This window comes from Sceloporus occidentalis, unplaced genomic scaffold, assembly GCF_023333645.1.
Source record: "Sceloporus occidentalis isolate IW3139 unplaced genomic scaffold, rSceOcc1.0.p SCAF_160, whole genome shotgun sequence".
In the NCBI taxonomy this organism is placed as follows: Eukaryota; Metazoa; Chordata; class Lepidosauria; order Squamata; family Phrynosomatidae; genus Sceloporus; species Sceloporus occidentalis.
In genome coordinates, this window is record NW_028317140.1 from 1879026 (window position 1) to 1904205 (window position 25180).

At 53.9% G+C, this 25180-nt stretch overlaps 28 non-coding genes across 28 annotated transcripts; all 28 read left to right on the forward strand.

The window, feature by feature from the left end:
* The first annotated feature begins 422 nt into the window (after positions 1-422).
* LOC149279917 (small nucleolar RNA U3) lies at positions 423-638 on the forward strand. Its single transcript, XR_016278385.1, has one exon. It is a non-coding gene; the product is annotated as a small nucleolar RNA U3 (small nucleolar RNA).
* Positions 639-1173: 535 nt separating this feature from the next.
* On the forward strand, positions 1174-1337 carry LOC149279918 (U1 spliceosomal RNA). The gene has a single exon (XR_016278469.1). It is a non-coding gene; the product is annotated as a U1 spliceosomal RNA (small nuclear RNA).
* Positions 1338-2202: 865 nt separating this feature from the next.
* Positions 2203-2418, forward strand: LOC149279919 (small nucleolar RNA U3). Its single transcript, XR_016278386.1, has one exon. It is a non-coding gene; the product is annotated as a small nucleolar RNA U3 (small nucleolar RNA).
* A 535-nt stretch (positions 2419-2953) lies between these two features.
* Positions 2954-3117, forward strand: LOC149279920 (U1 spliceosomal RNA). Its single transcript, XR_016278481.1, has one exon. It is a non-coding gene; the product is annotated as a U1 spliceosomal RNA (small nuclear RNA).
* Positions 3118-4007: 890 nt separating this feature from the next.
* LOC149279921 (small nucleolar RNA U3) lies at positions 4008-4223 on the forward strand. Its single transcript, XR_016278387.1, has one exon. It is a non-coding gene; the product is annotated as a small nucleolar RNA U3 (small nucleolar RNA).
* Positions 4224-4758: 535 nt separating this feature from the next.
* On the forward strand, positions 4759-4922 carry LOC149279922 (U1 spliceosomal RNA). The gene has a single exon (XR_016278342.1). It is a non-coding gene; the product is annotated as a U1 spliceosomal RNA (small nuclear RNA).
* An 874-nt stretch (positions 4923-5796) lies between these two features.
* On the forward strand, positions 5797-6012 carry LOC149279923 (small nucleolar RNA U3). The gene has a single exon (XR_016278388.1). It is a non-coding gene; the product is annotated as a small nucleolar RNA U3 (small nucleolar RNA).
* A 535-nt stretch (positions 6013-6547) lies between these two features.
* On the forward strand, positions 6548-6711 carry LOC149279924 (U1 spliceosomal RNA). The gene has a single exon (XR_016278492.1). It is a non-coding gene; the product is annotated as a U1 spliceosomal RNA (small nuclear RNA).
* Positions 6712-7590: 879 nt separating this feature from the next.
* On the forward strand, positions 7591-7754 carry LOC149279925 (U1 spliceosomal RNA). Its single transcript, XR_016278503.1, has one exon. It is a non-coding gene; the product is annotated as a U1 spliceosomal RNA (small nuclear RNA).
* An 889-nt stretch (positions 7755-8643) lies between these two features.
* Positions 8644-8859, forward strand: LOC149279926 (small nucleolar RNA U3). The gene has a single exon (XR_016278514.1). It is a non-coding gene; the product is annotated as a small nucleolar RNA U3 (small nucleolar RNA).
* A 535-nt stretch (positions 8860-9394) lies between these two features.
* On the forward strand, positions 9395-9558 carry LOC149279927 (U1 spliceosomal RNA). The gene has a single exon (XR_016278515.1). It is a non-coding gene; the product is annotated as a U1 spliceosomal RNA (small nuclear RNA).
* An 867-nt stretch (positions 9559-10425) lies between these two features.
* Positions 10426-10641, forward strand: LOC149279928 (small nucleolar RNA U3). The gene has a single exon (XR_016278389.1). It is a non-coding gene; the product is annotated as a small nucleolar RNA U3 (small nucleolar RNA).
* Positions 10642-11176: 535 nt separating this feature from the next.
* LOC149279929 (U1 spliceosomal RNA) lies at positions 11177-11340 on the forward strand. The gene has a single exon (XR_016278522.1). It is a non-coding gene; the product is annotated as a U1 spliceosomal RNA (small nuclear RNA).
* An 881-nt stretch (positions 11341-12221) lies between these two features.
* On the forward strand, positions 12222-12437 carry LOC149279930 (small nucleolar RNA U3). Its single transcript, XR_016278391.1, has one exon. It is a non-coding gene; the product is annotated as a small nucleolar RNA U3 (small nucleolar RNA).
* A 535-nt stretch (positions 12438-12972) lies between these two features.
* On the forward strand, positions 12973-13136 carry LOC149279931 (U1 spliceosomal RNA). Its single transcript, XR_016278343.1, has one exon. It is a non-coding gene; the product is annotated as a U1 spliceosomal RNA (small nuclear RNA).
* An 874-nt stretch (positions 13137-14010) lies between these two features.
* On the forward strand, positions 14011-14226 carry LOC149279932 (small nucleolar RNA U3). Its single transcript, XR_016278393.1, has one exon. It is a non-coding gene; the product is annotated as a small nucleolar RNA U3 (small nucleolar RNA).
* A 535-nt stretch (positions 14227-14761) lies between these two features.
* LOC149279933 (U1 spliceosomal RNA) lies at positions 14762-14925 on the forward strand. Its single transcript, XR_016278523.1, has one exon. It is a non-coding gene; the product is annotated as a U1 spliceosomal RNA (small nuclear RNA).
* An 887-nt stretch (positions 14926-15812) lies between these two features.
* LOC149279934 (small nucleolar RNA U3) lies at positions 15813-16028 on the forward strand. Its single transcript, XR_016278394.1, has one exon. It is a non-coding gene; the product is annotated as a small nucleolar RNA U3 (small nucleolar RNA).
* Positions 16029-16563: 535 nt separating this feature from the next.
* LOC149279935 (U1 spliceosomal RNA) lies at positions 16564-16727 on the forward strand. Its single transcript, XR_016278524.1, has one exon. It is a non-coding gene; the product is annotated as a U1 spliceosomal RNA (small nuclear RNA).
* An 865-nt stretch (positions 16728-17592) lies between these two features.
* LOC149279936 (small nucleolar RNA U3) lies at positions 17593-17808 on the forward strand. The gene has a single exon (XR_016278395.1). It is a non-coding gene; the product is annotated as a small nucleolar RNA U3 (small nucleolar RNA).
* A 535-nt stretch (positions 17809-18343) lies between these two features.
* LOC149279937 (U1 spliceosomal RNA) lies at positions 18344-18507 on the forward strand. The gene has a single exon (XR_016278525.1). It is a non-coding gene; the product is annotated as a U1 spliceosomal RNA (small nuclear RNA).
* Positions 18508-19397: 890 nt separating this feature from the next.
* LOC149279938 (small nucleolar RNA U3) lies at positions 19398-19613 on the forward strand. The gene has a single exon (XR_016278396.1). It is a non-coding gene; the product is annotated as a small nucleolar RNA U3 (small nucleolar RNA).
* Positions 19614-20148: 535 nt separating this feature from the next.
* LOC149279939 (U1 spliceosomal RNA) lies at positions 20149-20312 on the forward strand. The gene has a single exon (XR_016278344.1). It is a non-coding gene; the product is annotated as a U1 spliceosomal RNA (small nuclear RNA).
* An 874-nt stretch (positions 20313-21186) lies between these two features.
* Positions 21187-21402, forward strand: LOC149279940 (small nucleolar RNA U3). The gene has a single exon (XR_016278397.1). It is a non-coding gene; the product is annotated as a small nucleolar RNA U3 (small nucleolar RNA).
* A 535-nt stretch (positions 21403-21937) lies between these two features.
* LOC149279941 (U1 spliceosomal RNA) lies at positions 21938-22101 on the forward strand. The gene has a single exon (XR_016278526.1). It is a non-coding gene; the product is annotated as a U1 spliceosomal RNA (small nuclear RNA).
* Positions 22102-22988: 887 nt separating this feature from the next.
* LOC149279942 (small nucleolar RNA U3) lies at positions 22989-23204 on the forward strand. Its single transcript, XR_016278399.1, has one exon. It is a non-coding gene; the product is annotated as a small nucleolar RNA U3 (small nucleolar RNA).
* Positions 23205-23739: 535 nt separating this feature from the next.
* LOC149279943 (U1 spliceosomal RNA) lies at positions 23740-23903 on the forward strand. The gene has a single exon (XR_016278527.1). It is a non-coding gene; the product is annotated as a U1 spliceosomal RNA (small nuclear RNA).
* Positions 23904-24790: 887 nt separating this feature from the next.
* On the forward strand, positions 24791-25006 carry LOC149279944 (small nucleolar RNA U3). Its single transcript, XR_016278495.1, has one exon. It is a non-coding gene; the product is annotated as a small nucleolar RNA U3 (small nucleolar RNA).
* Positions 25007-25180: the final 174 nt, after the last annotated feature.

Genomic DNA, 25180 nt, shown 5'->3' on the forward strand with positions numbered 1-25180 from the left:
AGAGACAATATATCTGCATAAGCCCCACCCCTGGGAGGTCTTAAATGTTAAACGTGTGGTCTCATCACTCACGCTTCTCTGGTTGGTTTTTTTTCCTTCTTGCTTTTCCAAAGCATGCTTAAACGCCATCACAGAGCGTCCTCGGTCAAGCTGCTGATGTTGATGTTCTGCGCTGCCTCGCAGCCTGCCTTGGATGTAATGTATGTTCAGTGGTTGAATAAACGCAATCTAGCCTATTTCACGCATTGACTTCTAAGAAAAGCGTTACGAATTGGTTTTTTTTTGTTTGTTTTCATAAGATTCATGCATTGCAAAGTCTTCTTCTCTTTCGGAGTTGTGCGAATGTCTTAACTTTAGTTTGTCGCTGCAAGCTATATAGCGATGCCTTTAGGTGGGACGGTGTCCCTCGCAGAGCGGACGTCAAGACTGTACTTTCAGGGATCATTTCTATAGTGCCCGACCGGAGAAATGTGCTCGGAAGTGGTCAGGCTCGGTAACCACGATGAAGAGCTCGCGTGCGTTCCCCTGAGCGCGAAGCGAGTATCAAGCGCCGTGGCTAACGGCTGCTTGTTGCTTTTGATGACTGGTCCTTTCTTCGCGAGAGCAGGTTAGGAGGGGGAACGCGCAAGCTGAGTGGTTACTTCTCGTAGCGACGCGTTGAGCTGTGCTTTCTGCGGATACAGCCTTAATTGTGTTTGTTGGCCTCTTTCGAGGGCCTTCCTTCTATGCCGTCGTACTAGCTTTCGAGGCAGGCCTACTCTTAACAGGATAGACACCTCGCGAGGGGCTTAATGTTGCCTATGTTTCATGAGCCTTTCATGGAAACGTTCTACGTGCCAACATCAAATGATAGCCAAGTCCTGTTGCCCGGCTCGTGCTTTAAGGTCGCCAAGGGGTAAATGCTCCTTCCCCGCCGCGAGGTCCTGCTGATGGGCGGTGCTACCGCGTGCAAATTTTTGTGCTGCAAAGCACTCTGGGAATGCTGGATTTTACAAGCGCAGCTTAACACGGGAAGATTTTTCCCTGAAGGGCAACAATGAGGAATTTCCTGTGTGCAGGCACCTTGTCCAAGCAGCTGTTCTGCACAGAGCCAAGTGTTAGAGCAGAAACCCCCACCACGACTTTAGCGAGGGGTGTGGAAGTGGCGCCCCCCACCATCTTCTATGGCAGCTCATACTTACCTGGCAGGGGAGATACCCTGATCACGAAGGGGGTTCTCCCAGGGTGAGGCTCAGCCATTGCACTCCGGCTGTGCTGACCCCTGCGATTTCCCCAAATGCGGGAAACTCGACTGCATAATTTCTGGTAGTGGGGGACTGCGTTCGCGCTTTCCCCTGATCATCCCGGTTTAACGATAGAGCCCGCAGTATCTCCGGTATCAGCTGGTGGTTCTCCAGGCGTGGCCCTTGCCGCTACCTCCTAAGGGGGCTGCTCTAGCGCCTTGAGGCGCGCCTCCTCCGCCTCACCCCGTCTGCTCATCCGCTGGGTTAGCTGGCTTTGCCGCTTCCGACCCAGCCTGCGCTCGGCGCCTCCTAGCCCGGGAGGAAGCTCCTTCGCCCTGTCTCTTCTGATGCTCTTGAAAGGCTGGCGACCGCCGCCCAGCCGCCTCCTCTCCTGCCGTTGGCTTTTCTTTCCTCTTTCCCGGGAACTCGCACCTGGGCTTGCCCTTCCAGAAGCACGCGCCGCCTAGCCTCTCGTGTTAATGACGCTTTATGCTTTGCCAGGAACCGCCTCCGTTATGGTTAGGGAAAAGGGTACCGCCCCAGACTCTTTGCGGCCTCATCAGGTGTTGCTCCTACGTCAGAGACAATATATCTGCATAAGCCCCACCCCTGGGAGGTCTTAAATGTTAAACGTGTGGTCTCATCACTCACGCTTCTCTGGTTGGTTTTTTTTCCTTCTTGCTTTTCCAAAGCATGCTTAAACGCCATCACAGAGCGTCCTCGGTCAAGCTGCTGATGTTGATGTTCTGCGCTGCCTCGCAGCCTGCCTTGGATGTAATGTATGTTCAGTGGTTGAATAAACGCAATCTAGCCTATTTCACGCATTGACTTCTAAGAAAAGCGTTACGAATTGGTTTTTTTTTGTTTGTTTTCATAAGATTCATGCATTGCAAAGTCTTCTTCTCTTTCGGAGTTGTGCGAATGTCTTAACTTTAGTTTGTCGCTGCAAGCTATATAGCGATGCCTTTAGATGGACGTCAAGACTGTACTTTCAGGGATCATTTCTATAGTGCCCGACCGGAGAAATGTGCTCGGAAGTGGTCAGGCTCGGTAACCACGATGAAGAGCTCGCGTGCGTTCCCCTGAGCGCGAAGCGAGTATCAAGCGCCGTGGCTAACGGCTGCTTGTTGCTTTTGATGACTGGTCCTTTCTTCGCGAGAGCAGGTTAGGAGGGGGAACGCGCAAGCTGAGTGGTTACTTCTCGTAGCGACGCGTTGAGCTGTGCTTTCTGCGGATACAGCCTTAATTGTGTTTGTTGGCCTCTTTCGAGGGCCTTCCTTCTATGCCGTCGTACTAGCTTTCGAGGCAGGCCTACTCTTAACAGGATAGACACCTCGCGAGGGGCTTAATGTTGCCTATGTTTCATGAGCCTTTAATGGAAACGTTCTACGTGCCAACATCAAATGATAGCCAAGTCCTGTTGCCCGGCTCGTGCTTTAAGGTCGCCAAGGGGTAAATGCTCCTTCCCCGCCGCGAGGTCCTGCTGATGGGCGGTGCTACCGCGTGCAAATTTTTGTGCTGCAAAGCACTCTGGGAATGCTGGATTTTACAAGCGCAGCTTAACACGGGAAGATTTTTCCCTGAAGGGCAACAATGAGGAATTTCCTGTGTGCAGGCACCTTGTCCAAGCAGCTGTTCTGCACAGAGCCCAGTGTTAGAGCAGAAACCCCCACCACGACTTTAGCGAGGGGTGTGGAAGTGGCGCCCCCCACCATCTTCTATGGCAGCTCATACTTACCTGGCAGGGGAGATACCCTGATCACGAAGGGGGTTCTCCCAGGGTGAGGCTCAGCCATTGCACTCCGGCTGTGCTGACCCCTGCGATTTCCCCAAATGCGGGAAACTCGACTGCATAATTTCTGGTAGTGGGGGACTGCGTTCGCGCTTTCCCCTGATCATCCCGGTTTAACGATAGAGCCCGCAGTATCTCCGGTATCAGCTGGTGGTTCTCCAGGCGTGGCCCTTGCCGCTACCTCCTAAGGGGGCTGCTCTAGCGCCTTGAGGCGCGCCTCCCCCGCCTCCCCCGCCTCACCCCGTCTGCTCATCCGCTGGGTTAGCTGGCTTTGCCGCTTCCGACCCAGCCTGCGCTCGGCGCCTCCTAGCCCGGGAGGAAGCTCCTTCGCCCTGTCTCTTCTGATGCTCTTGAAAGGCTGGCGACCGCCGCCCAGCCGCCTCCTCTCCTGCCGTTGGCTTTTCTTTCCTCTCTTTCCCGGGAACTCGCACCTGGGCTTGCCCTTCCAGAAGCACGCGCCGCCTAGCCTCTCGTGTTAATGACGCTTTATGCTTTGCCAGGAACCGCCTCCGTTATGGTTAGGGAAAAGGGTACCGCCCCAGACTCTTTGCGGCCTCATCAGGTGTTGCTCCTACGTCAGAGACAATATATCTGCATAAGCCCCACCCCTGGGAGGTCTTAAATGTTAAACGTGTGGTCTCATCACTCACGCTTCTCTGGTTGGTTTTTTTTCCTTCTTGCTTTTCCAAAGCATGCTTAAACGCCATCACAGAGCGTCCTCGGTCAAGCTGCTGATGTTGATGTTCTGCGCTGCCTCGCAGCCTGCCTTGGATGTAATGTATGTTCAGTGGTTGAATAAACGCAATCTAGCCTATTTCACGCATTGACTTCTAAGAAAAGCGTTACGAATTGGTTTTTTTTTGTTTGTTTTCATAAGATTCATGCATTGCAAAGTCTTCTTCTCTTTCGGAGTTGTGCGAATGTCTTAACTTTAGTTTGTCGCTGCAAGCTATATAGCGATGCCTTTAGGTGTCCCTCGCAGAGCGGACGTCAAGACTGTACTTTCAGGGATCATTTCTATAGTGCCCGACCGGAGAAATGTGCTCGGAAGTGGTCAGGCTCGGTAACCACGATGAAGAGCTCGCGTGCGTTCCCCTGAGCGCGAAGCGAGTATCAAGCGCCGTGGCTAACGGCTGCTTGTTGCTTTTGATGACTGGTCCTTTCTTCGCGAGAGCAGGTTAGGAGGGGGAACGCGCAAGCTGAGTGGTTACTTCTCGTAGCGACGCGTTGAGCTGTGCTTTCTGCGGATACAGCCTTAATTGTGTTTGTTGGCCTCTTTCGAGGGCCTTACTTCTATGCCGTCGTACTAGCTTTCGAGGCAGGCCTACTCTTAACAGGATAGACACCTCGCGAGGGGCTTAATGTTGCCTATGTTTCATGAGCCTTTCATGGAAACGTTCTACGTGCCAACATCAAATGATAGCCAAGTCCTGTTGCCCGGCTCGTGCTTTAAGGTCGCCAAGGGGTAAATGCTCCTTCCCCGCCGCGAGGTCCTGCTGATGGGCAGTGCTACCGCGTGCAAATTTTTGTGCTGCAAAGCACTCTGGGAATGCTGGATTTTACAAGCGCAGCTTAACACGGGAAGATTTTTCCCTGAAGGGCAACAATGAGGAATTTCCTGTGTGCAGGCACCTTGTCCAAGCAGCTGTTCTGCACAGAGCCAAGTGTTAGAGCAGAAACCCCCACCACGACTTTAGCGAGGGGTGTGGAAGTGGCGCCCCCCACCATCTTCTATGGCAGCTCATACTTACCTGGCAGGGGAGATACCCTGATCACGAAGGGGGTTCTCCCAGGGTGAGGCTCAGCCATTGCACTCCGGCTGTGCTGACCCCTGCGATTTCCCCAAATGCGGGAAACTCGACCGCATAATTTCTGGTAGTGGGGGACTGCGTTCGCGCTTTCCCCTGATCATCCCGGTTTAACGATAGAGCCCGCAGTATCTCCGGTATCAGCTGGTGGTTCTCCAGGCGTGGCCCTTGCCGCTACCTCCTAAGGGGGCTGCTCTAGCGCCTTGAGGCGTGCCTCCTCCGCCTCACCCCGTCTGCTCATCCGCTGGGTTAGCTGGCTTTGCCGCTTCCGACCCAGCCTGCGCTCGGCGCCTCCTAGGCCGGGAGGAAGCTCCTTCGCCCTGTCTCTTCTGATGCTCTTGAAAGGCTGGCGACCGCCGCCCAGCCGCCGGCTTTTCTTTCCTCTCTTTCCCGGGAACTCGCGCCTGGGCTTGCCCTTCCAGAAGCACGCGCCGCCTAGCCTCTCGGGTTAATGACGCTTTATGCTTTGCCAGGAACCGCCTCCGTTATGGTTAGGGAAAAGGGTACCGCCCCAGACTCTTTGCGGCCTCATCAGGTGTTGCTCCTACGTCAGAGACAATATATCTGCATAAGCCCCACCCCTGGGAGGTCTTAAATGTTAAACGTGTGGTCTCATCACTCACGCTTCTCTGGTTGGTTTTTTTTCCTTCTTGCTTTTCCAAAGCATGCTTAAACGCCATCACAGAGTGTCCTCGGTCAAGCTGCTGATGTTGATGTTCTGCGCTGCCTCGCAGCCTGCCTTGGATGTAATGTATGTTCAGTGGTTGAATAAACGCAATCTAGCCTATTTCACGCATTGACTTCTAAGAAAAGCGTTACGAATTGGTTTTTTTTTGTTTGTTTTCATAAGATTCATGCATTGCAAAGTCTTCTTCTCTTTCGGAGTTGTGCGAATGTCTTAACTTTAGTTTGTCGCTGCAAGCTATATAGCGATGCCTTTAGGTGGGACGGTGTCCCTCGCAGAGCGGACGTCAAGACTGTACTTTCAGGGATCATTTCTATAGTGCCCGACCGGAGAAATGTGCTCGGAAGTGGTCAGGCTCGGTAACCACGATGAAGAGCTCGCGTGCGTTCCCCTGAGCGCGAAGCGAGTATCAAGCGCCGTGGCTAACGGCTGCTTGTTGCTTTTGATGACTGGTCCTTTCTTCGCGAGAGCAGGTTAGGAGGGGGAACGCGCAAGCTGAGTGGTTACTTCTCGTAGCGACGCGTTGAGCTGTGCTTTCTGCGGATACAGCCTTAATTGTGTTTGTTGGCCTCTTTCGAGGGCCTTACTTCTATGCCGTCGTACTAGCTTTCGAGGCAGGCCTACTCTTAACAGGATAGACACCTCGCGAGGGGCTTAATGTTGCCTATGTTTCATGAGCCTTTCATGGAAACGTTCTACGTGCCAACATCAAATGATAGCCAAGTCCTGTTGCCCGGCTCGTGCTTTAAGGTCGCCAAGGGGTAAATGCTCCTTCCCCGCCGCGAGGTCCTGCTGATGGGCGGTGCTACCGCGTGCAAATTTTTGTGCTGCAAAGCACTCTGGGAATGCTGGATTTTACAAGCGCAGCTTAACACGGGAAGATTTTTCCCTGAAGGGCAACAATGAGGAATTTCCTGTGTGCAGGCACCTTGTCCAAGCAGCTGTTCTGCACAGAGCCAAGTGTTAGAGCAGAAACCCCCACCACGACTTTAGCGAGGGGTGTGGAAGTGGCGCCCCCCACCATCTTCTATGGCAGCTCATACTTACCTGGCAGGGGAGATACCCTGATCACGAAGGGGGTTCTCCCAGGGTGAGGCTCAGCCATTGCACTCCGGCTGTGCTGACCCCTGCGATTTCCCCAAATGCGGGAAACTCGACTGCATAATTTCTGGTAGTGGGGGACTGCGTTCGCGCTTTCCCCTGATCATCCCGGTTTAACGATAGAGCCCGCAGTATCTCCGGTATCAGCTGGTGGTTCTCCAGGCGTGGCCCTTGCCGCTACCTCCTAAGGGGGCTGCTCTAGCGCCTTGAGGCGTGCCTCACCCCGTCTGCTCATCCGCTGGGTTAGCTGGCTTTGCCGCTTCCGACCCAGCCTGCGTTCGGAGCCTCCTAGGCCGGGAGGAAGCTCCTTCGCCCTGTCTCTTCTGATGCTCTTGAAAGGCTGGCGACCGCCGCCCAGCCGCCTCCTCTCCTGCCGTTGGCTTTTCTTTCCTCTCTTTCCCGGGAACTCGCACCTGGGCTTGCCCTTCCAGAAGCACGCGCCGCCTAGCCTCTCGTGTTAATGACGCTTTATGCTTTGCCAGGAACCGCCTCCGTTATGGTTAGGGAAAAGGGTACCGCCCCAGACTCTTTGCGGCCTCATCAGGTGTTGCTCCTACGTCAGAGACAATATATCTGCATAAGCCCCACCCCTGGGAGGTCTTAAATGTTAAACGTGTGGTCTCATCACTCACGCTTCTCTGGTTGGTTTTTTTTCCTTCTTGCTTTTCCAAAGCATGCTTAAACGCCATCACAGAGCGTCCTCGGTCAAGCTGCTGATGTTGATGTTCTGCGCTGCCTCGCAGCCTGCCTTGGATGTAATGTATGTTCAGTGGTTGAATAAACGCAATCTAGCCTATTTCACGCATTGACTTCTAAGAAAAGCGTTACGAATTGTTTTTTTTTTTTTTGTTTTCATAAGATTCATGCATTGCAAAGTCTTCTTCTGTTCTGCACAGAGCCAAGTGTTAGAGCAGAAACCCCCACCACGACTTTAGCGAGGGGTGTGGAAGTGGCGCCCCCCACCATCTTCTATGGCAGCTCATACTTACCTGGCAGGGGAGATACCCTGATCACGAAGGGGGTTCTCCCAGGGTGAGGCTCAGCCATTGCACTCCGGCTGTGCTGACCCCTGCGATTTCCCCAAATGCGGGAAACTCGACTGCATAATTTCTGGTAGTGGGGGACTGCGTTCGCGCTTTCCCCTGATCATCCCGGTTTAACGATAGAGCCCGCAGTATCTCCGGTATCAGCTGGTGGTTCTCCAGGCGTGGCCCTTGCCGCTACCTCCTAAGGGGGCTGCTCTAGCGCCTTGAGGCGTGCCTCCCCCGCCTCACCCCGTCTGCTCATCCGCTGGGTTGGCTGGCTTTGCCGCTTCCGACCCAGCCTGCGCTCGGCGCCTCCTAGGCCGGGAGGAAGCTCCTTCGCCCTGTCTCTTCTGATGCTCTTGAAAGGCTGGCGACCGCCGCCCAGCCGCCTCCTCTCCTGCCGTTGGCTTTTCTTTCCTCTCTTTCCCGGGAACTCGCGCCTGGGCTTGCCCTTCCAGAAGCACGCGCCGCCTAGCCTCTCGTGTTAATGACGCTTTATGCTTTGCCAGGAACCGCCTCCGTTATGGTTAGGGAAAAGGGTACCGCCCCAGACTCTTTGCGGCCTCATCAGGTGTTGCTCCTACGTCAGAGACAATATATCTGCATAAGCCCCACCCCTGGGAGGTCTTAAATGTTAAACGTGTGGTCTCATCACTCACGCTTCTCTGGTTGGTTTTTTTTCCTTCTTGCTTTTCCAAAGCATGCTTAAACGCCATCACAGAGCGTCCTCGGTCAAGCTGCTGATGTTGATGTTCTGCGCTGCCTCGCAGCCTGCCTTGGATGTAATGTATGTTCAGTGGTTGAATAAACGCAATCTAGCCTATTTCACGCATTGACTTCTAAGAAAAGCGTTACGAATTGGTTTTTTTTTGTTTGTTTTCATAAGATTCATGCATTGCAAAGTCTTCTTCTCTTTCGGAGTTGTGCGAATGTCTTAACTTTAGTTTGTCGCTGCAAGCTATATAGCGATGCCTTTAGGTGGGACGGTGTCCCTCGCAGAGCGGACGTCAAGACTGTACTTTCAGGGATCATTTCTATGGTGCCCGACCGGAGAAATGTGCTCGGAAGTGGTCAGGCTCGGTAACCACGATGAAGAGCTCGCGTGCGTTCCCCTGAGCGCGAAGCGAGTATCAAGCGCCGTGGCTAACGGCTGCTTGTTGCTTTTGATGACTGGTCCTTTCTTCGCGAGAGCAGGTTAGGAGGGGGAACGCGCAAGCTGAGTGGTTACTTCTCGTAGCGACGCGTTGAGCTGTGCTTTCTGCGGATACAGCCTTAATTGTGTTTGTTGGCCTCTTTCGAGGGCCTTCCTTCTATTCCGTCGTACTAGCTTTCGAGGCAGGCCTACTCTTAACAGGATAGACACCTCGCGAGGGGCTTAATGTTGCCTATGTTTCATGAGCCTTTAATGGAAACGTTCTACGTGCCAACATCAAATGATAGCCAAGTCCTGTTGCCCGGCTCGTGCTTTAAGGTCGCCAAGGGGTAAATGCTCCTTCCCCGCCGCGAGGTCCTGCTGATGGGCGGTGCTACCGCGTGCAAATTTTTGTGCTGCAAAGCACTCTGGGAATGCTGGATTTTACAAGCGCAGCTTAACACGGGAAGATTTTTCCCTGAAGGGCAACAATGAGGAATTTCCTGTGTGCAGGCACCTTGTCCAAGCAGCTGTTCTGCACAGAGCCAAGTGTTAGAGCAGAAACCCCCACCACGACTTTAGCGAGGGGTGTGGAAGTGGCGCCCCCCACCATCTTCTATGGCAGCTCATACTTACCTGGCAGGGGAGATACCCTGATCACGAAGGGGGTTCTCCCAGGGTGAGGCTCAGCCATTGCACTCCGGCTGTGCTGACCCCTGCGATTTCCCCAAATGCGGGAAACTCGACTGCATAATTTCTGGTAGTGGGGGACTGCGTTCGCGCTTTCCCCTGATCATCCTGGTTTAACGATAGAGCCCGCAGTATCTCCGGTATCAGCTGGTGGTTCTCCAGGCGTGGCCCTTGCCGCTACCTCCTAAGGGGGCTGCTCTAGCGCCTTGAGGCGTGCCTCCCCCGCCTCACCCCGTCTGCTCATCCGCTGGGTTGGCTGGCTTTGCCGCTTCCGACCCAGCCTGCGCTCGGCGCCTCCTAGGCCGGGAGGAAGCTCCTTCGCCCTGTCTCTTCTGATGCTCTTGAAAGGCTGGCGACCGCCGCCCAGCCGCCTCCTCTCCTGCCGTTGGCTTTTCTTTCCTCTCTTTCCCGGGAACTCGCGCCTGGGCTTGCCCTTCCAGAAGCACGCGCCGCCTAGCCTCTCGTGTTAATGACGCTTTATGCTTTGCCAGGAACCGCCTCCGTTATGGTTAGGGAAAAGGGTACCGCCCCAGACTCTTTGCGGCCTCATCAGGTGTTGCTCCTACGTCAGAGACAATATATCTGCATAAGCCCCACCCCTGGGAGGTCTTAAATGTTAAACGTGTGGTCTCATCACTCACGCTTCTCTGGTTGGTTTTTTTTCCTTCTTGCTTTTCCAAAGCATGCTTAAACGCCATCACAGAGCGTCCTCGGTCAAGCTGCTGATGTTGATGTTCTGCGCTGCCTCGCAGCCTGCCTTGGATGTAATGTATGTTCAGTGGTTGAATAAACGCAATCTAGCCTATTTCACGCATTGACTTCTAAGAAAAGCGTTACGAATTGGTTTTTTTTTGTTTGTTTTCATAAGATTCATGCATTGCAAAGTCTTCTTCTCTTTCGGAGTTGTGCGAATGTCTTAACTTTAGTTTGTCGCTGCAAGCTATATAGCGATGCCTTTAGATGGACGTCAAGACTGTACTTTCAGGGATCATTTCTATAGTGCCCGACCGGAGAAATGTGCTCGGAAGTGGTCAGGCTCGGTAACCACGATGAAGAGCTCGCGTGCGTTCCCCTGAGCGCGAAGCGAGTATCAAGCGCCGTGGCTAACGGCTGCTTGTTGCTTTTGATGACTGGTCCTTTCTTCGCGAGAGCAGGTTAGGAGGGGGAACGCGCAAGCTGAGTGGTTACTTCTCGTAGCGACGCGTTGAGCTGTGCTTTCTGCGGATACAGCCTTAATTGTGTTTGTTGGCCTCTTTCGAGGGCCTTCCTTCTATGCCGTCGTACTAGCTTTCGAGGCAGGCCTACTCTTAACAGGATAGACACCTCGCGAGGGGCTTAATGTTGCCTATGTTTCATGAGCCTTTAATGGAAACGTTCTACGTGCCAACATCAAATGATAGCCAAGTCCTGTTGCCCGGCTCGTGCTTTAAGGTCGCCAAGGGGTAAATGCTCCTTCCCCGCCGCGAGGTCCTGCTGATGGGCGGTGCTACCGCGTGCAAATTTTTGTGCTGCAAAGCACTCTGGGAATGCTGGATTTTACAAGCGCAGCTTAACACGGGAAGATTTTTCCCTGAAGGGCAACAATGAGGAATTTCCTGTGTGCAGGCACCTTGTCCAAGCAGCTGTTCTGCACAGAGCCCAGTGTTAGAGCAGAAACCCCCACCACGACTTTAGCGAGGGGTGTGGAAGTGGCGCCCCCCACCATCTTCTATGGCAGCTCATACTTACCTGGCAGGGGAGATACCCTGATCACGAAGGGGGTTCTCCCAGGGTGAGGCTCAGCCATTGCACTCCGGCTGTGCTGACCCCTGCGATTTCCCCAAATGCGGGAAACTCGACTGCATAATTTCTGGTAGTGGGGGACTGCGTTCGCGCTTTCCCCTGATCATCCCGGTTTAACGATAGAGCCCGCAGTATCTCCGGTATCAGCTGGTGGTTCTCCAGGCGTGGCCCTTGCCGCTACCTCCTAAGGGGGCTGCTCTAGCGCCTTGAGGCGCGCCTCCCCCGCCTCACCCCGTCTGCTCATCCGCTGGGTTAGCTGGCTTTGCCGCTTCCGACCCAGCCTGCGCTCGGCGCCTCCTAGCCCGGGAGGAAGCTCCTTCGCCCTGTCTCTTCTGATGCTCTTGAAAGGCTGGCGACCGCCGCCCAGCCGCCTCCTCTCCTGCCGTTGGCTTTTCTTTCCTCTCTTTCCCGGGAACTCGCACCTGGGCTTGCCCTTCCAGAAGCACGCGCCGCCTAGCCTCTCGTGTTAATGACGCTTTATGCTTTGCCAGGAACCGCCTCCGTTATGGTTAGGGAAAAGGGTACCGCCCCAGACTCTTTGCGGCCTCATCAGGTGTTGCTCCTACGTCAGAGACAATATATCTGCATAAGCCCCACCCCTGGGAGGTCTTAAATGTTAAACGTGTGGTCTCATCACTCACGCTTCTCTGGTTGGTTTTTTTTCCTTCTTGCTTTTCCAAAGCATGCTTAAACGCCATCACAGAGCGTCCTCGGTCAAGCTGCTGATGTTGATGTTCTGCGCTGCCTCGCAGCCTGCCTTGGATGTAATGTATGTTCAGTGGTTGAATAAACGCAATCTAGCCTATTTCACGCATTGACTTCTAAGAAAAGCGTTACGAATTGGTTTTTTTTTGTTTGTTTTCATAAGATTCATGCATTGCAAAGTCTTCTTCTCTTTCGGAGTTGTGCGAATGTCTTAACTTTAGTTTGTCGCTGCAAGCTATATAGCGATGCCTTTAGGTGTCCCTCGCAGAGCGGACGTCAAGACTGTACTTTCAGGGATCATTTCTATAGTGCCCGACCGGAGAAATGTGCTCGGAAGTGGTCAGGCTCGGTAACCACGATGAAGAGCTCGCGTGCGTTCCCCTGAGCGCGAAGCGAGTATCAAGCGCCGTGGCTAACGGCTGCTTGTTGCTTTTGATGACTGGTCCTTTCTTCGCGAGAGCAGGTTAGGAGGGGGAACGCGCAAGCTGAGTGGTTACTTCTCGTAGCGACGCGTTGAGCTGTGCTTTCTGCGGATACAGCCTTAATTGTGTTTGTTGGCCTCTTTCGAGGGCCTTACTTCTATGCCGTCGTACTAGCTTTCGAGGCAGGCCTACTCTTAACAGGATAGACACCTCGCGAGGGGCTTAATGTTGCCTATGTTTCATGAGCCTTTCATGGAAACGTTCTACGTGCCAACATCAAATGATAGCCAAGTCCTGTTGCCCGGCTCGTGCTTTAAGGTCGCCAAGGGGTAAATGCTCCTTCCCCGCCGCGAGGTCCTGCTGATGGGCAGTGCTACCGCGTGCAAATTTTTGTGCTGCAAAGCACTCTGGGAATGCTGGATTTTACAAGCGCAGCTTAACACGGGAAGATTTTTCCCTGAAGGGCAACAATGAGGAATTTCCTGTGTGCAGGCACCTTGTCCAAGCAGCTGTTCTGCACAGAGCCAAGTGTTAGAGCAGAAACCCCCACCACGACTTTAGCGAGGGGTGTGGAAGTGGCGCCCCCCACCATCTTCTATGGCAGCTCATACTTACCTGGCAGGGGAGATACCCTGATCACGAAGGGGGTTCTCCCAGGGTGAGGCTCAGCCATTGCACTCCGGCTGTGCTGACCCCTGCGATTTCCCCAAATGCGGGAAACTCGACCGCATAATTTCTGGTAGTGGGGGACTGCGTTCGCGCTTTCCCCTGATCATCCCGGTTTAACGATAGAGCCCGCAGTATCTCCGGTATCAGCTGGTGGTTCTCCAGGCGTGGCCCTTGCCGCTACCTCCTAAGGGGGCTGCTCTAGCGCCTTGAGGCGTGCCTCCTCCGCCTCACCCCGTCTGCTCATCCGCTGGGTTAGCTGGCTTTGCCGCTTCCGACCCAGCCTGCGCTCGGCGCCTCCTAGGCCGGGAGGAAGCTCCTTCGCCCTGTCTCTTCTGATGCTCTTGAAAGGCTGGCGACCGCCGCCCAGCCGCCGGCTTTTCTTTCCTCTCTTTCCCGGGAACTCGCGCCTGGGCTTGCCCTTCCAGAAGCACGCGCCGCCTAGCCTCTCGTGTTAATGACGCTTTATGCTTTGCCAGGAACCGCCTCCGTTATGGTTAGGGAAAAGGGTACCGCCCCAGACTCTTTGCGGCCTCATCAGGTGTTGCTCCTACGTCAGAGACAATATATCTGCATAAGCCCCACCCCTGGGAGGTCTTAAATGTTAAACGTGTGGTCTCATCACTCACGCTTCTCTGGTTGGTTTTTTTTCCTTCTTGCTTTTCCAAAGCATGCTTAAACGCCATCACAGAGCGTCCTCGGTCAAGCTGCTGATGTTGATGTTCTGCGCTGCCTCGCAGCCTGCCTTGGATGTAATGTATGTTCAGTGGTTGAATAAACGCAATCTAGCCTATTTCACGCATTGACTTCTAAGAAAAGCGTTACGAATTGGTTTTTTTTTGTTTGTTTTCATAAGATTCATGCATTGCAAAGTCTTCTTCTCTTTCGGAGTTGTGCGAATGTCTTAACTTTAGTTTGTCGCTGCAAGCTATATAGCGATGCCTTTAGGTGGGACGGTGTCCCTCGCAGAGCGGACGTCAAGACTGTACTTTCAGGGATCATTTCTATAGTGCCCGACCGGAGAAATGTGCTCGGAAGTGGTCAGGCTCGGTAACCACGATGAAGAGCTCGCGTGCGTTCCCCTGAGCGCGAAGCGAGTATCAAGCGCCGTGGCTAACGGCTGCTTGTTGCTTTTGATGACTGGTCCTTTCTTCGCGAGAGCAGGTTAGGAGGGGGAACGCGCAAGCTGAGTGGTTACTTCTCGTAGCGACGCGTTGAGCTGTGCTTTCTGCGGATACAGCCTTAATTGTGTTTGTTGGCCTCTTTCGAGGGCCTTACTTCTATGCCGTCGTACTAGCTTTCGAGGCAGGCCTACTCTTAACAGGATAGACACCTCGCGAGGGGCTTAATGTTGCCTATGTTTCATGAGCCTTTCATGGAAACGTTCTACGTGCCAACATCAAATGATAGCCAAGTCCTGTTGCCCGGCTCGTGCTTTAAGGTCGCCAAGGGGTAAATGCTCCTTCCCCGCCGCGAGGTCCTGCTGATGGGCGGTGCTACCGCGTGCAAATTTTTGTGCTGCAAAGCACTCTGGGAATGCTGGATTTTACAAGCGCAGCTTAACACGGGAAGATTTTTCCCTGAAGGGCAACAATGAGGAATTTCCTGTGTGCAGGCACCTTGTCCAAGCAGCTGTTCTGCACAGAGCCAAGTGTTAGAGCAGAAACCCCCACCACGACTTTAGCGAGGGGTGTGGAAGTGGCGCCCCCCACCATCTTCTATGGCAGCTCATACTTACCTGGCAGGGGAGATACCCTGATCACGAAGGGGGTTCTCCCAGGGTGAGGCTCAGCCATTGCACTCCGGCTGTGCTGACCCCTGCGATTTCCCCAAATGCGGGAAACTCGACTGCATAATTTCTGGTAGTGGGGGACTGCGTTCGCGCTTTCCCCTGATCATCCCGGTTTAACGATAGAGCCCGCAGTATCTCCGGTATCAGCTGGTGGTTCTCCAGGCGTGGCCCTTGCCGCTACCTCCTAAGGGGGCTGCTCTAGCGCCTTGAGGCGCGCCTCCTCCGCCTCACCCCGTCTGCTCATCCGCTGGGTTAGCTGGCTTTGCCGCTTCCGACCCAGCCTGCGCTCGGCGCCTCCTAGCCCGGGAGGAAGCTCCTTCGCCCTGTCTCTTCTGATGCTCTTGAAAGGCTGGCGACCGCCGCCCAGCCGCCTCCTCTCCTGCCGTTGGCTTTTCTTTCCTCTTTCCCGGGAACTCGCACCTGGGCTTGCCCTTCCAGAAGCACGCGCCGCCTAGCCTCTCGTGTTAATGACGCTTTATGCTTTGCCAGGAACCGCCTCCGTTATGGTTAGGGAAAAGGGTACCGCCCCAGACTCTTTGCGGCCTCATCAGGTGTTGCTCCTACGTCAGAGACAATATATCTGCATAAGCCCCACCCCTGGGAGGTCTTAAATGTTAAACGTGTGGTCTCATCACTCACGCTTCTCTGGTTGGTTTTTTTTCCTTCTTGCTTTTCCAAAGCATGCTTAAACGCCATCACAGAGCGTCCTCGGTCAAGCTGCTGATGTTGATGTTCTGCGCTGCCTCGCAGCCTGCCTTGGATGTAATGTATGTTCAGTGGTTGAATAAACGCAATCTAGCCTATTTCACGCATTGACTTCTAAGAAAAGCGTTACGAATTGGTTTTTTTTTGTTTGTTTTCATAAGATTCATGCATTGCAAAGTCTTCTTCTCTTTCGGAGTTGTGCGAATGTCTTAACTTTAGTTTGTCGCTGCAAGCTATATAGCGATGCCTTTAGGTGGGACGGTGTCCCTCGCAGAGCGGACGTCAAGACTGTACTTTCAGGGATCATTTCTATAGTGCCCGACCGGAGAAATGTGCTCGGAAGTGGTCAGGCTCGGTAACCACGATGAAGAGCTCGCGTGCGTTCCCCTGAGCGCGAAGCGAGTATCAAGCGCCGTGGCTAACGGCTGCTTGTTGCTTTTGATGACTGGTCCTTTCTTCGCGAGAGCAGGTTAGGAGGGGGAACGCGCAAGCTGAGTGGTTACTTCTCGTAGCGACGCGTTGAGCTGTGCTTTCTGCGGATACAGCCTTAATTGTGTTTGTTGGCCTCTTTCGAGGGCCTTCCTTCTATGCCGTCGTACTAGCTTTCGAGGCAGGCCTACTCTTAACAGGATAGACACCTCGCGAGGGGCTTAATGTTGCCTATGTTTCATGAGCCTTTCATGGAAACGTTCTACGTGCCAACATCAAATGATAGCCAAGTCCTGTTGCCCGGCTCGTGCTTTAAGGTCGCCAAGGGGTAAATGCTCCTTCCCCGCCGCGAGGTCCTGCTGATGGGCGGTGCTACCGCGTGCAAATTTTTGTGCTGCAAAGCACTCTGGGAATGCTGGATTTTACAAGCGCAGCTTAACACGGGAAGATTTTTCCCTGAAGGGCAACAATGAGGAATTTCCTGTGTGCAGGCACCTTGTCCAAGCAGCTGTTCTGCACAGAGCCAAGTGTTAGAGCAGAAACCCCCACCACGACTTTAGCGAGGGGTGTGGAAGTGGCGCCCCCCACCATCTTCTATGGCAGCTCATACTTACCTGGCAGGGGAGATACCCTGATCACGAAGGGGGTTCTCCCAGGGTGAGGCTCAGCCATTGCACTCCGGCTGTGCTGACCCCTGCGATTTCCCCAAATGCGGGAAACTCGACTGCATAATTTCTGGTAGTGGGGGACTGCGTTCGCGCTTTCCCCTGATCATCCCGGTTTAACGATAGAGCCCGCAGTATCTCCGGTATCAGCTGGTGGTTCTCCAGGCGTGGCCCTTGCCGCTACCTCCTAAGGGGGCTGCTCTAGCGCCTTGAGGCGCGCCTCCTCCGCCTCACCCCGTCTGCTCATCCGCTGGGTTAGCTGGCTTTGCCGCTTCCGACCCAGCCTGCGCTCGGCGCCTCCTAGCCCGGGAGGAAGCTCCTTCGCCCTGTCTCTTCTGATGCTCTTGAAAGGCTGGCGACCGCCGCCCAGCCGCCTCCTCTCCTGCCGTTGGCTTTTCTTTCCTCTTTCCCGGGAACTCGCACCTGGGCTTGCCCTTCCAGAAGCACGCGCCGCCTAGCCTCTCGTGTTAATGACGCTTTATGCTTTGCCAGGAACCGCCTCCGTTATGGTTAGGGAAAAGGGTACCGCCCCAGACTCTTTGCGGCCTCATCAGGTGTTGCTCCTACGTCAGAGACAATATATCTGCATAAGCCCCACCCCTGGGAGGTCTTAAATGTTAAACGTGTGGTCTCATCACTCACGCTTCTCTGGTTGGTTTTTTTTCCTTCTTGCTTTTCCAAAGCATGCTTAAACGCCATCACAGAGCGTCCTCGGTCAAGCTGCTGATGTTGATGTTCTGCGCTGCCTCGCAGCCTGCCTTGGATGTAATGTATGTTCAGTGGTTGAATAAACGCAATCTAGCCTATTTCACGCATTGACTTCTAAGAAAAGCGTTACGAATTGGTTTTTTTTTGTTTGTTTTCATAAGATTCATGCATTGCAAAGTCTTCTTCTCTTTCGGAGTTGTGCGAATGTCTTAACTTTAGTTTGTCGCTGCAAGCTATATAGCGATGCCTTTAGATGGACGTCAAGACTGTACTTTCAGGGATCATTTCTATAGTGCCCGACCGGAGAAATGTGCTCGGAAGTGGTCAGGCTCGGTAACCACGATGAAGAGCTCGCGTGCGTTCCCCTGAGCGCGAAGCGAGTATCAAGCGCCGTGGCTAACGGCTGCTTGTTGCTTTTGATGACTGGTCCTTTCTTCGCGAGAGCAGGTTAGGAGGGGGAACGCGCAAGCTGAGTGGTTACTTCTCGTAGCGACGCGTTGAGCTGTGCTTTCTGCGGATACAGCCTTAATTGTGTTTGTTGGCCTCTTTCGAGGGCCTTCCTTCTATGCCGTCGTACTAGCTTTCGAGGCAGGCCTACTCTTAACAGGATAGACACCTCGCGAGGGGCTTAATGTTGCCTATGTTTCATGAGCCTTTAATGGAAACGTTCTACGTGCCAACATCAAATGATAGCCAAGTCCTGTTGCCCGGCTCGTGCTTTAAGGTCGCCAAGGGGTAAATGCTCCTTCCCCGCCGCGAGGTCCTGCTGATGGGCGGTGCTACCGCGTGCAAATTTTTGTGCTGCAAAGCACTCTGGGAATGCTGGATTTTACAAGCGCAGCTTAACACGGGAAGATTTTTCCCTGAAGGGCAACAATGAGGAATTTCCTGTGTGCAGGCACCTTGTCCAAGCAGCTGTTCTGCACAGAGCCCAGTGTTAGAGCAGAAACCCCCACCACGACTTTAGCGAGGGGTGTGGAAGTGGCGCCCCCCACCATCTTCTATGGCAGCTCATACTTACCTGGCAGGGGAGATACCCTGATCACGAAGGGGGTTCTCCCAGGGTGAGGCTCAGCCATTGCACTCCGGCTGTGCTGACCCCTGCGATTTCCCCAAATGCGGGAAACTCGACTGCATAATTTCTGGTAGTGGGGGACTGCGTTCGCGCTTTCCCCTGATCATCCCGGTTTAACGATAGAGCCCGCAGTATCTCCGGTATCAGCTGGTGGTTCTCCAGGCGTGGCCCTTGCCGCTACCTCCTAAGGGGGCTGCTCTAGCGCCTTGAGGCGCGCCTCCCCCGCCTCCCCCGCCTCACCCCGTCTGCTCATCCGCTGGGTTAGCTGGCTTTGCCGCTTCCGACCCAGCCTGCGCTCGGCGCCTCCTAGCCCGGGAGGAAGCTCCTTCGCCCTGTCTCTTCTGATGCTCTTGAAAGGCTGGCGACCGCCGCCCAGCCGCCTCCTCTCCTGCCGTTGGCTTTTCTTTCCTCTCTTTCCCGGGAACTCGCACCTGGGCTTGCCCTTCCAGAAGCACGCGCCGCCTAGCCTCTCGTGTTAATGACGCTTTATGCTTTGCCAGGAACCGCCTCCGTTATGGTTAGGGAAAAGGGTACCGCCCCAGACTCTTTGCGGCCTCATCAGGTGTTGCTCCTACGTCAGAGACAATATATCTGCATAAGCCCCACCCCTGGGAGGTCTTAAATGTTAAACGTGTGGTCTCATCACTCACGCTTCTCTGGTTGGTTTTTTTTCCTTCTTGCTTTTCCAAAGCATGCTTAAACGCCATCACAGAGCGTCCTCGGTCAAGCTGCTGATGTTGATGTTCTGCGCTGCCTCGCAGCCTGCCTTGGATGTAATGTATGTTCAGTGGTTGAATAAACGCAATCTAGCCTATTTCACGCATTGACTTCTAAGAAAAGCGTTACGAATTGGTTTTTTTTTGTTTGTTTTCATAAGATTCATGCATTGCAAAGTCTTCTTCTCTTTCGGAGTTGTGCGAATGTCTTAACTTTAGTTTGTCGCTGCAAGCTATATAGCGATGCCTTTAGGTGTCCCTCGCAGAGCGGACGTCAAGACTGTACTTTCAGGGATCATTTCTATAGTGCCCGACCGGAGAAATGTGCTCGGAAGTGGTCAGGCTCGGTAACCACGATGAAGAGCTCGCGTGCGTTCCCCTGAGCGCGAAGCGAGTATCAAGCGCCGTGGCTAACGGCTGCTTGTTGCTTTTGATGACTGGTCCTTTCTTCGCGAGAGCAGGTTAGGAGGGGGAACGCGCAAGCTGAGTGGTTACTTCTCGTAGCGACGCGTTGAGCTGTGCTTTCTGCGGATACAGCCTTAATTGTGTTTGTTGGCCTCTTTCGAGGGCCTTACTTCTATGCCGTCGTACTAGCTTTCGAGGCAGGCCTACTCTTAACAGGATAGACACCTCGCGAGGGGCTTAATGTTGCCTATGTTTCATGAGCCTTTCATGGAAACGTTCTACGTGCCAACATCAAATGATAGCCAAGTCCTGTTGCCCGGCTCGTGCTTTAAGGTCGCCAAGGGGTAAATGCTCCTTCCCCGCCGCGAGGTCCTGCTGATGGGCAGTGCTACCGCGTGCAAATTTTTGTGCTGCAAAGCACTCTGGGAATGCTGGATTTTACAAGCGCAGCTTAACACGGGAAGATTTTTCCCTGAAGGGCAACAATGAGGAATTTCCTGTGTGCAGGCACCTTGTCCAAGCAGCTGTTCTGCACAGAGCCAAGTGTTAGAGCAGAAACCCCCACCACGACTTTAGCGAGGGGTGTGGAAGTGGCGCCCCCCACCATCTTCTATGGCAGCTCATACTTACCTGGCAGGGGAGATACCCTGATCACGAAGGGGGTTCTCCCAGGGTGAGGCTCAGCCATTGCACTCCGGCTGTGCTGACCCCTGCGATTTCCCCAAATGCGGGAAACTCGACCGCATAATTTCTGGTAGTGGGGGACTGCGTTCGCGCTTTCCCCTGATCATCCCGGTTTAACGATAGAGCCCGCAGTATCTCCGGTATCAGCTGGTGGTTCTCCAGGCGTGGCCCTTGCCGCTACCTCCTAAGGGGGCTGCTCTAGCGCCTTGAGGCGTGCCTCCTCCGCCTCACCCCGTCTGCTCATCCGCTGGGTTAGCTGGCTTTGCCGCTTCCGACCCAGCCTGCGCTCGGCGCCTCCTAGGCCGGGAGGAAGCTCCTTCGCCCTGTCTCTTCTGATGCTCTTGAAAGGCTGGCGACCGCCGCCCAGCCGCCGGCTTTTCTTTCCTCTCTTTCCCGGGAACTCGCGCCTGGGCTTGCCCTTCCAGAAGCACGCGCCGCCTAGCCTCTCGGGTTAATGACGCTTTATGCTTTGCCAGGAACCGCCTCCGTTATGGTTAGGGAAAAGGGTACCGCCCCAGACTCTTTGCGGCCTCATCAGGTGTTGCTCCTACGTCAGAGACAATATATCTGCATAAGCCCCACCCCTGGGAGGTCTTAAATGTTAAACGTGTGGTCTCATCACTCACGCTTCTCTGGTTGGTTTTTTTTCCTTCTTGCTTTTCCAAAGCATGCTTAAACGCCATCACAGAGTGTCCTCGGTCAAGCTGCTGATGTTGATGTTCTGCGCTGCCTCGCAGCCTGCCTTGGATGTAATGTATGTTCAGTGGTTGAATAAACGCAATCTAGCCTATTTCACGCATTGACTTCTAAGAAAAGCGTTACGAATTGGTTTTTTTTTGTTTGTTTTCATAAGATTCATGCATTGCAAAGTCTTCTTCTCTTTCGGAGTTGTGCGAATGTCTTAACTTTAGTTTGTCGCTGCAAGCTATATAGCGATGCCTTTAGGTGGGACGGTGTCCCTCGCAGAGCGGACGTCAAGACTGTACTTTCAGGGATCATTTCTATAGTGCCCGACCGGAGAAATGTGCTCGGAAGTGGTCAGGCTCGGTAACCACGATGAAGAGCTCGCGTGCGTTCCCCTGAGCGCGAAGCGAGTATCAAGCGCCGTGGCTAACGGCTGCTTGTTGCTTTTGATGACTGGTCCTTTCTTCGCGAGAGCAGGTTAGGAGGGGGAACGCGCAAGCTGAGTGGTTACTTCTCGTAGCGACGCGTTGAGCTGTGCTTTCTGCGGATACAGCCTTAATTGTGTTTGTTGGCCTCTTTCGAGGGCCTTACTTCTATGCCGTCGTACTAGCTTTCGAGGCAGGCCTACTCTTAACAGGATAGACACCTCGCGAGGGGCTTAATGTTGCCTATGTTTCATGAGCCTTTCATGGAAACGTTCTACGTGCCAACATCAAATGATAGCCAAGTCCTGTTGCCCGGCTCGTGCTTTAAGGTCGCCAAGGGGTAAATGCTCCTTCCCCGCCGCGAGGTCCTGCTGATGGGCGGTGCTACCGCGTGCAAATTTTTGTGCTGCAAAGCACTCTGGGAATGCTGGATTTTACAAGCGCAGCTTAACACGGGAAGATTTTTCCCTGAAGGGCAACAATGAGGAATTTCCTGTGTGCAGGCACCTTGTCCAAGCAGCTGTTCTGCACAGAGCCAAGTGTTAGAGCAGAAACCCCCACCACGACTTTAGCGAGGGGTGTGGAAGTGGCGCCCCCCACCATCTTCTATGGCAGCTCATACTTACCTGGCAGGGGAGATACCCTGATCACGAAGGGGGTTCTCCCAGGGTGAGGCTCAGCCATTGCACTCCGGCTGTGCTGACCCCTGCGATTTCCCCAAATGCGGGAAACTCGACTGCATAATTTCTGGTAGTGGGGGACTGCGTTCGCGCTTTCCCCTGATCATCCCGGTTTAACGATAGAGCCCGCAGTATCTCCGGTATCAGCTGGTGGTTCTCCAGGCGTGGCCCTTGCCGCTACCTCCTAAGGGGGCTGCTCTAGCGCCTTGAGGCGCGCCTCCTCCGCCTCACCCCGTCTGCTCATCCGCTGGGTTAGCTGGCTTTGCCGCTTCCGACCCAGCCTGCGCTCGGCGCCTCCTAGCCCGGGAGGAAGCTCCTTCGCCCTGTCTCTTCTGATGCTCTTGAAAGGCTGGCGACCGCCGCCCAGCCGCCTCCTCTCCTGCCGTTGGCTTTTCTTTCCTCTTTCCCGGGAACTCGCACCTGGGCTTGCCCTTCCAGAAGCACGCGCCGCCTAGCCTCTCGTGTTAATGACGCTTTATGCTTTGCCAGGAACCGCCTCCGTTATGGTTAGGGAAAAGGGTACCGCCCCAGACTCTTTGCGGCCTCATCAGGTGTTGCTCCTACGTCAGAGACAATATATCTGCATAAGCCCCACCCCTGGGAGGTCTTAAATGTTAAACGTGTGGTCTCATCACTCACGCTTCTCTGGTTGGTTTTTTTTCCTTCTTGCTTTTCCAAAGCATGCTTAAACGCCATCACAGAGCGTCCTCGGTCAAGCTGCTGATGTTGATGTTCTGCGCTGCCTCGCAGCCTGCCTTGGATGTAATGTATGTTCAGTGGTTGAATAAACGCAATCTAGCCTATTTCACGCATTGACTTCTAAGAAAAGCGTTACGAATTGGTTTTTTTTTGTTTGTTTTCATAAGATTCATGCATTGCAAAGTCTTCTTCTCTTTCGGAGTTGTGCGAATGTCTTAACTTTAGTTTGTCGCTGCAAGCTATATAGCGATGCCTTTAGGTGGGACGGTGTCCCTCGCAGAGCGGACGTCAAGACTGTACTTTCAGGGATCATTTCTATAGTGCCCGACCGGAGAAATGTGCTCGGAAGTGGTCAGGCTCGGTAACCACGATGAAGAGCTCGCGTGCGTTCCCCTGAGCGCGAAGCGAGTATCAAGCGCCGTGGCTAACGGCTGCTTGTTGCTTTTGATGACTGGTCCTTTCTTCGCGAGAGCAGGTTAGGAGGGGGAACGCGCAAGCTGAGTGGTTACTTCTCGTAGCGACGCCTTGAGCTGTGCTTTCTGCGGATACAGCCTTAATTGTGTTTGTTGGCCTCTTTCGAGGGCCTTCCTTCTATGCCGTCGTACTAGCTTTCGAGGCAGGCCTACTCTTAACAGGATAGACACCTCGCGAGGGGCTTAATGTTGCCTATGTTTCATGAGCCTTTCATGGAAACGTTCTACGTGCCAACATCAAATGATAGCCAAGTCCTGTTGCCCGGCTCGTGCTTTAAGGTCGCCAAGGGGTAAATGCTCCTTCCCCGCCGCGAGGTCCTGCTGATGGGCGGTGCTACCGCGTGCAAATTTTTGTGCTGCAAAGCACTCTGGGAATGCTGGATTTTACAAGCGCAGCTTAACACGGGAAGATTTTTCCCTGAAGGGCAACAATGAGGAATTTCCTGTGTGCAGGCACCTTGTCCAAGCAGCTGTTCTGCACAGAGCCAAGTGTTAGAGCAGAAACCCCCACCACGACTTTAGCGAGGGGTGTGGAAGTGGCGCCCCCCACCATCTTCTATGGCAGCTCATACTTACCTGGCAGGGGAGATACCCTGATCACGAAGGGGGTTCTCCCAGGGTGAGGCTCAGCCATTGCACTCCGGCTGTGCTGACCCCTGCGATTTCCCCAAATGCGGGAAACTCGACTGCATAATTTCTGGTAGTGGGGGACTGCGTTCGCGCTTTCCCCTGATCATCCCGGTTTAACGATAGAGCCCGCAGTATCTCCGGTATCAGCTGGTGGTTCTCCAGGCGTGGCCCTTGCCGCTACCTCCTAAGGGGGCTGCTCTAGCGCCTTGAGGCGCGCCTCCTCCGCCTCACCCCGTCTGCTCATCCGCTGGGTTAGCTGGCTTTGCCGCTTCCGACCCAGCCTGCGCTCGGCGCCTCCTAGCCCGGGAGGAAGCTCCTTCGCCCTGTCTCTTCTGATGCTCTTGAAAGGCTGGCGACCGCCGCCCAGCCGCCTCCTCTCCTGCCGTTGGCTTTTCTTTCCTCTTTCCCGGGAACTCGCACCTGGGCTTGCCCTTCCAGAAGCACGCGCCGCCTAGCCTCTCGTGTTAATGACGCTTTATGCTTTGCCAGGAACCGCCTCCGTTATGGTTAGGGAAAAGGGTACCGCCCCAGACTCTTTGCGGCCTCATCAGGTGTTGCTCCTACGTCAGAGACAATATATCTGCATAAGCCCCACCCCTGGGAGGTCTTAAATGTTAAACGTGTGGTCTCATCACTCACGCTTCTCTGGTTGGTTTTTTTTCCTTCTTGCTTTTCCAAAGCATGCTTAAACGCCATCACAGAGCGTCCTCGGTCAAGCTGCTGATGTTGATGTTCTGCGCTGCCTCGCAGCCTGCCTTGGATGTAATGTATGTTCAGTGGTTGAATAAACGCAATCTAGCCTATTTCACGCATTGACTTCTAAGAAAAGCGTTACGAATTGGTTTTTTTTTGTTTGTTTTCATAAGATTCATGCATTGCAAAGTCTTCTTCTCTTTCGGAGTTGTGCAAATGTCTTAACTTTAGTTTGTCGCTGCAAGCTATATAGCGATGCCTTTAGGTGGGACGGTGTCCCTCGCAGAGCGGACGTCAAGACTGTACTTTCAGGGGTCATTTCTATAGTGCCCGACCGGAGAAATGTGCTCGGAAGTGGTCAGGCTCGGTAACCACGATGAAGAGCTCGCGTGCGTTCCCCTGAGCGCGAAGCGAGTATCAAGCGCCGTGGCTAACGGCTGCTTGTTGCTTTTGATGACTGGTCCTTTCTTCGCGAGAGCAGGTTAGGAGGGGGAACGCGCAAGCTGAGTGGTTACTTCTCGTAGCGACGCGTTGAGCTGTGCTTTCTGCGGATACAGCCTTAATTGTGTTTGTTGGCCTCTTTCGAGGGCCTTCCTTCTATGCCGTCGTACTAGCTTTCGAGGCAGGCCTACTCTTAACAGGATAGACACCTCGCGAGGGGCTTAATGTTGCCTATGTTTCATGAG